Raw genomic sequence first — 10,609 nt, 5'->3', positions numbered from 1 at the left:
CGATCTCATACGGTCTCTGGAAACTTTAAGTATTAGAAACGAACATAGATTTATATCAACTGCTGTCGTGGCGCGGTTGGTTGCTCTGTACCTCGAGAGCTTGACGTATTTTGGATCGCGGGCTCGAGACCAGGTGGGGGCAGTTTGCTTTTGCCGCGATCTCATACGGTCTCTGGAAACTTTAAGTATTAGAAACGAACATAGATTTATATCAACTGCTGTCGTGGCGCGGTTGGTTGCTCTGTACCTCGAGAGCGTGACGTATTTTGGATCGCGGGCTCGAGATCAGGTGGGAGCAGTTTGCTTTTGCCGCGATCTCATACGGTCTCTGGGAACTTTAAGTATTAGAAACGAACATAGATTTATATCAACTGCTGTCGTGGCGCGGTTGGTTGCTTTGTACCTCGAGAGCGTGACGTATTTTGGATCGCGGGCTCGAGACCAGGTGGGGGCAGTTTGCTTTTGCCGCGATATGGTACGGTCTCTGGAACTTTAAGTATTAGAAAAGAACATAGATTTATATCAACTGCTGTCGTGGCGCGGTTGGTTGCTCTGTACCTCGAGAGCGTGACGTATTTTGGATCGCGGGCTCGAGACCAGGTGGGGGCAGTTTGCTTTTGCCGCGATCTCATACGGTCTCTGGGAACTTTAAGTATTAAAAACGAACATAGATTTATATCAACTGCTGTCGTGGCGCGGTTGGTTGCTCTGTACCTCGAGAGCGTGACGTATTTTGGATCGCGGGCTCGAGACCAGGTTGGGGCAGTTTCCTTTTGCCGCGATCTAATACGGTCTCTGGGAACTTTAAGTATTAGAAACGAACATAGATTTATATCAACTGCTGTCGTGGCGCGGTTGGTTGCTCTGTACCTCGAGAGCGTGACGTATTTTGGATCGCGGGCTCGAGACCAGGTGGGGGCAGTTTCCTTTTGCCGCGATCTAATACGGTCTCTGGGAACTTTAAGTATTAGAAACGAACATAGATTTATATCAACTGCTGTCGTGGCGCGGTTGGTTGCTCTGTACCTCGAGAGCGTGACGTATTTTGGATCGCGGGCTCGAGACCAGGTGGGGGCAGTTTCCTTTTGCCGCGATCTAATACGGTCTCTGGGAACTTTAAGTATTAGAAACGAACATAGATTTATATCAACTGCTGTCGTGGCGCGGTTGGTTGCTCTGTACCTCGAGAGCGTGACGTATTTTGGATCGCGGGCTCGAGACCAGGTGGGGGCAGTTTGCTTTTGCCGCGATCTCATACGGTCTCTGGGAACTTTAAGTATTAGAAACGAACATAGATTTATATCAACTGCTGTCGTGGCGCGGTTGGTTGCTCTGTACCTCGAGAGCGTGACGTATTTTGGATCGCGGGCTAGAGACCAGGTGGGGGCAGTTTGCTTTTGCCGCGATCTTATACGGTCTCTGGGAACTTTAAGTATTAGAAACGAACATAGATTAATATCAACTGCTGTCGTGGCGCGGTTGGTTGCTCTGTACCTCGAGAGCGTGACGTATTTTGGATCGCGGGCTCGAGACCAGGTGGGGGCAGTTTGCTTTTGCCGCGATCTTATACGGTCTCTGGGAACTTTAAGTATTAGAAACGAACATAGATTTATATCAACTGCTGTCGTGGCGCGGTTGGTTGCTCTGTACCTCGAGAGCGTGACGTATTTTGGATCGCGGGCTCGAGACCAGGTGGGGGCAGTTTGCTTTTGCCGCGATCTTATACGGTGTCTGGGAACTTTAAGTATTAGAAACGAACATAGATTTATATCAACTGCTGTCGTGGCGCGGTTGGTTGCTCTGTACCTCGAGAGCGTGACGTATTTTGGATCGCGGGCTCGAGACCAGGTGGGGGCAGTTTGCTTTTGCCGCGATCTTATACGGTCTCTGGGAACTTTAAGTATTAGAAACGAACATAGATTTATATCAACTGCTGTCGTGGCGCGGTTGGTTGCTCTGTACCTCGAGAGCTTGACGTATTTTGGATCGCGGGCTCGAGACCAGGTGGGGCAGTTTGCTTTTGCCGCGATCTTATACGGCCCCTGGAACTTTAAGTATTAGAAACGAACATAGATTTATATCAACTGCTGTCGTGGCGCGGTTGGTTGCTCTGTACCTCGAGAGCGTGACGTATTTTGGATCGCGGGCTCGAGACCAGGTGGGGGCAGTTTGCTTTTGTCGCGATCTCATACGGTCTCTGGAAACTTTAAGTATTAGAAACGAACATAGATTTATATCAACTGCTGTCGTGGCGCGGTTGGTTGCTCTGTACCTCGAGAGCGTGACGTATTTTGGATCGCGGGCTCGAGACCGAGTGGGGGCAGTTTGCTTTTGCCGCGATCTTATACGGTCTCTGGGAACTTTAAGTATTAGAAACGAACATAGATTTATATCAACTGCTGTCGTGGCGCGGTTGGTTGCTCTGTACCTCGAGAGCGTGACGTATTTTGGATCGCGGGCTCGAGATCAGGTGGGGGCAGTTTGCTTTTGCCGAGATCTCATACGGTCTCTGGGAACTTTAAGTATTAGAAACGAACATAGATTTATATCAACTGCTGTCGTGGCGCGGTTGGTTGCTTTGTACCTCGAGAGCGTGACGTATTTTGGATCGCGGGCTCGAGACCAGGTGGGGGCAGTTTGCTTTTGCCGCGATATGGTACGGTCTCTGGAACTTTAAGTATTAGAAAAGAACATAGATTTATATCAACTGCTGTCGTGGCGCGGTTGGTTGCTCTGTACCTCGAGAGCGTGACGTATTTTGGATCGCGGGCTCGAGACCAGGTGGGGGCAGTTTGCTTTTGCCGCGATCTCATACGGTCTCTGGGAACTTTAAGTATTAAAAACGAACATAGATTTATATCAACTGCTGTCGTGGCGCGGTTGGTTGCTCTGTACCTCGAGAGCGTGACGTATTTTGGATCGCGGGCTCGAGACCAGGTTGGGGCAGTTTCCTTTTGCCGCGATATGGTACGGTCTCTGGGAACTTTAAGTATTAGAAACGAACATAGATTTATATCAACTGCTGTCGTGGCGCGGTTGGTTGCTCTGTACCTCGAGAGCGTGACGTATTTTGGATCGCGGGCTCGAGACCAGGTGGGGGCAGTTTCCTTTTGCCGCGATCTAATACGGTCTCTGGGAACTTTAAGTATTAGAAACGAACATAGATTTATATCAACTGCTGTCGTGGCGCGGTTGGTTGCTCTGTACCTCGAGAGCGTGACGTATTTTGGATCGCGGGCTCGAGACCAGGTGGGGGCAGTTTCCTTTTGCCGTGATCTAATACGGTCTCTGGGAACTTTAAGTATTAGAAACGAACATAGATTTATATCAACTGCTGTCGTGGCGCGGTTGGTTGCTCTGTACCTCGAGAGCGTGACGTATTTTGGATCGCGGGCTCGAGACCAGGTGGGGGCAGTTTGCTTTTGCCGCGATCTCATACGGTCTCTGGGAACTTTAAGTATTAGAAACGAACATAGATTTATATCAACTGCTGTCGTGGCGCGGTTGGTTGCTCTGTACCTCGAGAGCGTGACGTATTTTGGATCGCGGGCTCGAGACCAGGTGGGGGCAGTTTGCTTTTGCCGCGATCTTATACGGTCTCTGGGAACTTTAAGTATTAGAAACGAACATAGATTTATATCAACTGCTGTCGTGGCGCGGTTGGTTGCTCTGTACCTCGAGAGCTTGACGTATTTTGGATCGCGGGCTCGAGACCAGGTGGGGCAGTTTGCTTTTGCCGCGATCTTATACGGCCCCTGGAACTTTAAGTATTAGAAACGAACATAGATTTATATCAACTGCTGTCGTGGCGCGGTTGGTTGCTCTGTACCTCGAGAGCGTGACGTATTTTGGATCGCGGGCTCGAGACCAGGTGGGGGCAGTTTGCTTTTGCCGCGATCTCATACGGTCTCTGGAAACTTTAAGTATTAGAAACGAACATAGATTTATATCAACTGCTGTCGTGGCGCGGTTGGTTGCTCTGTACCTCGAGAGCGTGACGTATTTTGGATCGCGGGCTCGAGACCGAGTGGGGGCAGTTTGCTTTTGCCGCGATCTTATACGGTCTCTGGGAACTTTAAGTATTAGAAACGAACATAGATTTATATCAACTGCTGTCGTGGCGCGGTTGGTTGCTCTGTACCTCGAGAGCGTGACGTATTTTGGATCGCGGGCTCGAGATCAGGTGGGGGCAGTTTGCTTTTGCCGCGATCTCATACGGTCTCTGGGAACTTTAAGTATTAGAAACGAACATAGATTTATATCAACTGCTGTCGTGGCGCGGTTGGTTGCTTTGTACCTCGAGAGCGTGACGTATTTTGGATCGCGGGCTCGAGACCAGGTGGGGGCAGTTTGCTTTTGCCGCGATATGGTACGGTCTCTGGAACTTTAAGTATTAGAAAAGAACATAGATTTATATCAACTGCTGTCGTGGCGCGGTTGGTTGCTCTGTACCTCGAGAGCGTGACGTATTTTGGATCGCGGGCTCGAGACCAGGTGGGGGCAGTTTGCTTTTGCCGCGATCTCATACGGTCTCTGGGAACTTTAAGTATTAAAAACGAACATAGATTTATATCAACTGCTGTCGTGGCGCGGTTGGTTGCTCTGTACCTCGAGAGCGTGACGTATTTTGGATCGCGGGCTCGAGACCAGGTGGGGGCAGTTTCCTTTTGCCGCGATCTAATACGGTCTCTGGGAACTTTAAGTATTAGAAACGAACATAGATTTATATCAACTGCTGTCGTGGCGCGGTTGGTTGCTCTGTACCTCGAGAGCGTGACGTATTTTGGATCGCGGGCTCGAGACCAGGTGGGGGCAGTTTCCTTTTGCCGCGATCTAATACGGTCTCTGGGAACTTTAAGTATTAGAAACGAACATAGATTTATATCAACTGCTGTCGTGGCGCGGTTGGTTGCTCTGTACCTCGAGAGCGTGACGTATTTTGGATCGCGGGCTCGAGACCAGGTGGGGGCAGTTTGCTTTTGCCGTGATCTAATACGGTCTCTGGGAACTTTAAGTATTAGAAACGAACATAGATTTATATCAACTGCTGTCGTGGCGCGGTTGGTTGCTCTGTACCTCGAGAGCGTCACGTATTTTGGATCGCGGGCTCGAGACCAGGTGGGGGCAGTTTGCTTTTGCCGCGATCTCATACGGTCTCTGGGAACTTTAAGTATTAGAAACGAACATAGATTTATATCAACTGCTGTCGTGGCGCGGTTGGTTGCTCTGTACCTCGAGAGCGTGACGTATTTTGGATCGCGGGCTCGAGACCAGGTGGGGGCAGTTTGCTTTTGCCGCGATCTTATACGGTCTCTGGGAACTTTAAGTATTAGAAACGAACATAGATTTATATCAACTGCTGTCGTGGCGCGGTTGGTTGCTCTGTACCTCGAGAGCGTGACGTATTTTGGATCGCGGGCTCGAGACCAGGTGGGGGCAGTTTGCTTTTGCCGCGATCTTATACGGTCTCTGGGAACTTTAAGTATTAGAAACGAACATAGATTTATATCAACTGCTGTCGTGGCGCGGTTGGTTGCTCTGTACCTCGAGAGCGTGACGTATTTTGGATCGCGGGCTCGAGACCAGGTGGGGGCAGTTTGCTTTTGCCGCGATCTTATACGGTCTCTGGGAACTTTAAGTATTAGAAACGAACATAGATTTATATCAACTGCTGTCGTGGCGCGGTTGGTTGCTCTGTACCTCGAGAGCGTGACGTATTTTGGATCGCGGGCTCGAGACCAGGTGGGGGCAGTTTGCTTTTGACGCGATCTTATACGGTCTCTGGGAACTTTAAGTATTAGAAACGAACATAGATTTATATCAACTGCTGTCGTGGCGCGGTTGGTTGCTCTGTACCTCGATAGCTTGACGTATTTTGGATCGCGGGCTCGAGACCAGGTGGGGGCAGTTTGCTTTTGCCGCGATCTCATACGGTCTCTGGAAACTTTAAGTATTAGAAACGAACATAGATTTATATCAACTGCTGTCGTGGCGCGGTTGGTTGCTCTGTACCTCGAGAGCGTGACGTATTTTGGATCGCGGGCTCGAGACCGAGTGGGGGCAGTTTGCTTTTGCCGCGATCTTATACGGTCTCTGGGAACTTTAAGTATTAGAAACGAACATAGATTTATATCAACTGCTGTCGTGGCGCGGTTGGTTGCTCTGTACCTCGAGAGCGTGACGTATTTTGGATCGCGGGCTCGAGACCAGGTGGGGGCAGTTTGCTTTTGCCGCGATCTTATACGGTCTCTGGGAACTTTAAGTATTAGAAACGAACATAGATTTATATCAACTGCTGTCGTGGCGCGGTTGGTTGCTCTGTACCTCGAGAGCGTGACGTATTTTGGATCGCGGGCTCGAGACCAGGTGGGGCAGTTTGCTTTTGCCGCGATCTTATACGGCCCCTGGAACTTTAAGTATTAGAAACGAACATAGATTTATATCAACTGCTGTCGTGGCGCGGTTGGTTGCTCTGTACCTCGAGAGCGTGACGTATTTTGGATCGCGGGCTCGAGACCAGGTGGGGGCAGTTTGCTTTTGCCGCGATCTCATACGGTCTCTGGAAACTTTAAGTATTAGAAACGAACATAGATTTATATCAACTGCTGTCGTGGCGCGGTTGGTTGCTCTGTACCTCGAGAGCGTGACGTATTTTGGATCGCGGGCTCGAGATCAGGTGGGGGCAGTTTGCTTTTACCGCGATCTCATACGGTCTCTGGAACTTTAAGTATTAGAAACGAACATAGATTTATATCAACTGCTGTCGTGGCGCGGTTGGTTGCTCTGTACCTCGAGAGCGTGACGTATTTTGGATCGCGGGCTCGAGACCAGGTGGGGGCAGTTTGCTTTTGCCGCGATATGGTACGGTCTCTGGAACTTTAAGTATTAGAAAAGAACATAGATTTATATCAACTGCTGTCGTGGCGCGGTTGGTTGCTCTGTACCTCGAGAGCGTGACGTATTTTGGATCGCGGGCTCGAGACCAGGTTGGGGCAGTTTGCTTTTGCCGCGATCTTATACGGTCTCTGGGAACTTTAAGTATTAAAAACGAACATAGATTTATATCAACTGCTGTCGTGGCGCGGTTGGTTGCTCTGTACCTCGAGAGCGTGACGTATTTTGGATCGCGGGCTCGAGACCAGGTGGGGGCAGTTTGCTTTTGCCGCGATCTTATACGGTCTCTGGGAACTTTAAGTATTAGAAACGAACATAGATTTATATCAACTGCTGTCGTGGCGCGGTTGGTTGCTCTGTACCTCGAGAGCGTGACGTATTTTGGATCGCGGGCTCGAGACCAGGTGGGGGCAGTTTGCTTTTGCCGCGATCTTATACGGTCTCTGGGAACTTTAAGTATTAGAAACGAACATAGATTTATATCAACTGCTGTCGTGGCGAGGTTGGTTGCTCTGTACTTCGAGAGCATGACGTATTTTGGATCGCGGGCTCGAGACCAGGTGGGGGCAGTTTGCTTTTGCCGCGATCTAATACGGTCTCTGGAACTTTAAGTATTAGAAACGAACATAGATTTATATCAACTGCTGTCGTGGCGCGGTTGGTTGCTCTGTACCTCGAGAGCGTGACGTATTTTGGATCGCGGGCTCGAGACCAGGTGGGGGCAGTCTGCTTTTGCCGCGATCTAATACGGTCTCTGGAACTTTAAGTATTAGAAACGAACATAGATTATATCAACTGCTGTCGTGGCGCGGTTGGTTGCTCTGTACCTCGAGAGCGTGACGTATTTTGGATCGCAGGCTCGAGACCAGGTGGGGGCAGTTTGCTTTTGCCGCGTTCTCATACGGTCTCTGGGAACTTTAAGTATTAGAAACGAACATAGATTTATATCAACTGCTGTCGTGGCGCGGTTGGTTGCTCTGTACCTCGAGAGCGTGACGATTTTTGGATCGCGGGCTCGAGACCAGGTGGGGGCAGTTTGCTTTTGCCGCGATCTTATACGGTCTCTGGGAACTTTAAGTATTAGAAACGAACATAGATTTATATCAACTGCTGTCGTGGCGCGGTTGGTTGCTCTGTACCTCGAGAGCGTGACGTATTTTGGATCGCGGGCTCGAGACCAGGTGGGGGCAGTTTGCTTTTGCCGCGATCTCATACGGTCTCTGGAACTTTAAGTATTAGAAAAGAACATAGATTTATATCAACTGCTGTCGTGGCGCGGTTGGTTGCTCTGTACCTCGAGAGCGTGACGTATTTTGGATCGCGGGCTCGAGACCATGTTGGGGCAGTTTGCTTTTGCCGCGATATGGTACGGTCTCTGGGAACTTTAAGTATTAAAAACGAACATAGATTTATATCAACTGCTGTCGTGGCGCGGTTGGTTGCTCTGTACCTCGAGAGCGTGACGTATTTTGGATCGCGGGCTCGAGACCAGGTGGGGGCAGTTTGCTTTTGCCGCGATCTAATACGGTCTCTGGAACTTTAAGTCTTAGAAACGAACATAGATTTATATCAACTGCTGTCGTGGCGCGGTTGGTTGCTCTGTACCTCGAGAGCGTGACGTATTTTGGATCGCGGGCTCGAGACCAGGTGGGGGCAGTTTGCTTTTGCCGCGATCTAATACGGTCTCTGGAACTTTAAGTATTAGAAACGAACATAGATTTATATCAACTGCTGTCGTGGCGCGGTTGGTTGCTCTGTACCTCGAGAGCGTGACGTATTTTGGATCGCGGGCTCGAGACCAGGTGGGGGCAGTTTGCTTTTGCCGCGATCTTATACGGTCTGTGGGAACTTTAACTATTAGAAACGAACATAGATTTATATCAACTGCTGTCGTGGCGCGGTTGGTTGCTCTGTACCTCGAGAGCGTGACGTATTTTGGATCGCGGGCTCGAGACCAGGTGGGGGCAGTTTGCTTTTGCCGCGATCTTATACGGTCTCTGGGAACTTTAAGTATTAGAAACGAACATAGATTTATATCAACTGCTGTCGTGGCGAGGTTGGTTGCTCTGTACTTCGAGAGCATGACGTATTTTGGATCGCGGGCTCGAGACCAGGTGGGGGCAGTTTGCTTTTGCCGCGATCTAATACGGTCTCTGGAACTTTAAGTATTAGAAACGAACATAGATTTATATCAACTGCTGTCGTGGCGCGGTTGGTTGCTCTGTACCTCGAGAGCGTGACGTATTTTGGATCGCGGGCTCGAGACCAGGTGGGGGCAGTCTGCTTTTGCCGCGATCTAATACGGTCTCTGGAACTTTAAGTATTAGAAACGAACATAGATTATATCAACTGCTGTCGTGGCGCGGTTGGTTGCTCTGTACCTCGAGAGCGTGACGTATTTTGGATCGCAGGCTCGAGACCAGGTGGGGGCAGTTTGCTTTTGCCGCGTTCTCATACGGTCTCTGGGAACTTTAAGTATTAGAAACGAACATAGATTTATATCAACTGCTGTCGTGGCGCGGTTGGTTGCTCTGTACCTCGAGAGCGTGACGATTTTTGGATCGCGGGCTCGAGACCAGGTGGGGGCAGTTTGCTTTTGCCGCGATCTTATACGGTCTCTGGGAACTTTAAGTATTAGAAACGAACATAGATTTATATCAACTGCTGTCGTGGCGCGGTTGGTTGCTCTGTACCTCGAGAGCGTGACGTATTTTGGATCGCGGGCTCGAGACCAGGTGGGGGCAGTTTGCTTTTGCCGCGATCTCATACGGTCTCTGGAACTTTAAGTATTAGAAAAGAACATAGATTTATATCAACTGCTGTCGTGGCGCGGTTGGTTGCTCTGTACCTCGAGAGCGTGACGTATTTTGGATCGCGGGCTCGAGACCATGTTGGGGCAGTTTGCTTTTGCCGCGATATGGTACGGTCTCTGGGAACTTTAAGTATTAAAAACGAACATAGATTTATATCAACTGCTGTCGTGGCGCGGTTGGTTGCTCTGTACCTCGAGAGCGTGACGTATTTTGGATCGCGGGCTCGAGACCAGGTGGGGGCAGTTTGCTTTTGCCGCGATCTAATACGGTCTCTGGAACTTTAAGTCTTAGAAACGAACATAGATTTATATCAACTGCTGTCGTGGCGCGGTTGGTTGCTCTGTACCTCGAGAGCGTGACGTATTTTGGATCGCGGGCTCGAGACCAGGTGGGGGCAGTTTGCTTTTGCCGCGATCTAATACGGTCTCTGGAACTTTAAGTATTAGAAACGAACATAGATTTATATCAACTGCTGTCGTGGCGCGGTTGGTTGCTCTGTACCTCGAGAGCGTGACGTATTTTGGATCGCGGGCTCGAGACCAGGTGGGGGCAGTTTGCTTTTGCCGCGATCTTATACGGTCTGTGGGAACTTTAACTATTAGAAACGAACATAGATTTATATCAACTGCTGTCGTGGCGCGGTTGGTTGCTCTGTACCTCGAGAGCGTGACGTATTTTGGATCGCGGGCTCGAGATCAGGTGGGGGCAGTTTGCTTTTGCCGCGATATGGTACGGTCTCTGGGAACTTTAAGTATTAGAAACGGACATAGATTTATATCAACTGCTGTCGTGGCGCGGTTGGTTGCTCTGTACCTCGAGAGCGTGACGTATTTTGGATCGCGGGCTCGAGAACAGGTGGGGGCAGTTTGCTTTTGCCGCGATCTCATACGGTCTCTGGGAAC

The sequence above is a fragment of the Apostichopus japonicus genome, chromosome 19 (assembly GCF_037975245.1).
Source record: "Apostichopus japonicus isolate 1M-3 chromosome 19, ASM3797524v1, whole genome shotgun sequence".
NCBI lineage: Eukaryota > Metazoa > Echinodermata > Holothuroidea > Aspidochirotida > Stichopodidae > Apostichopus > Apostichopus japonicus.
Note: the sequence above shows the minus strand (reverse complement) of the source record.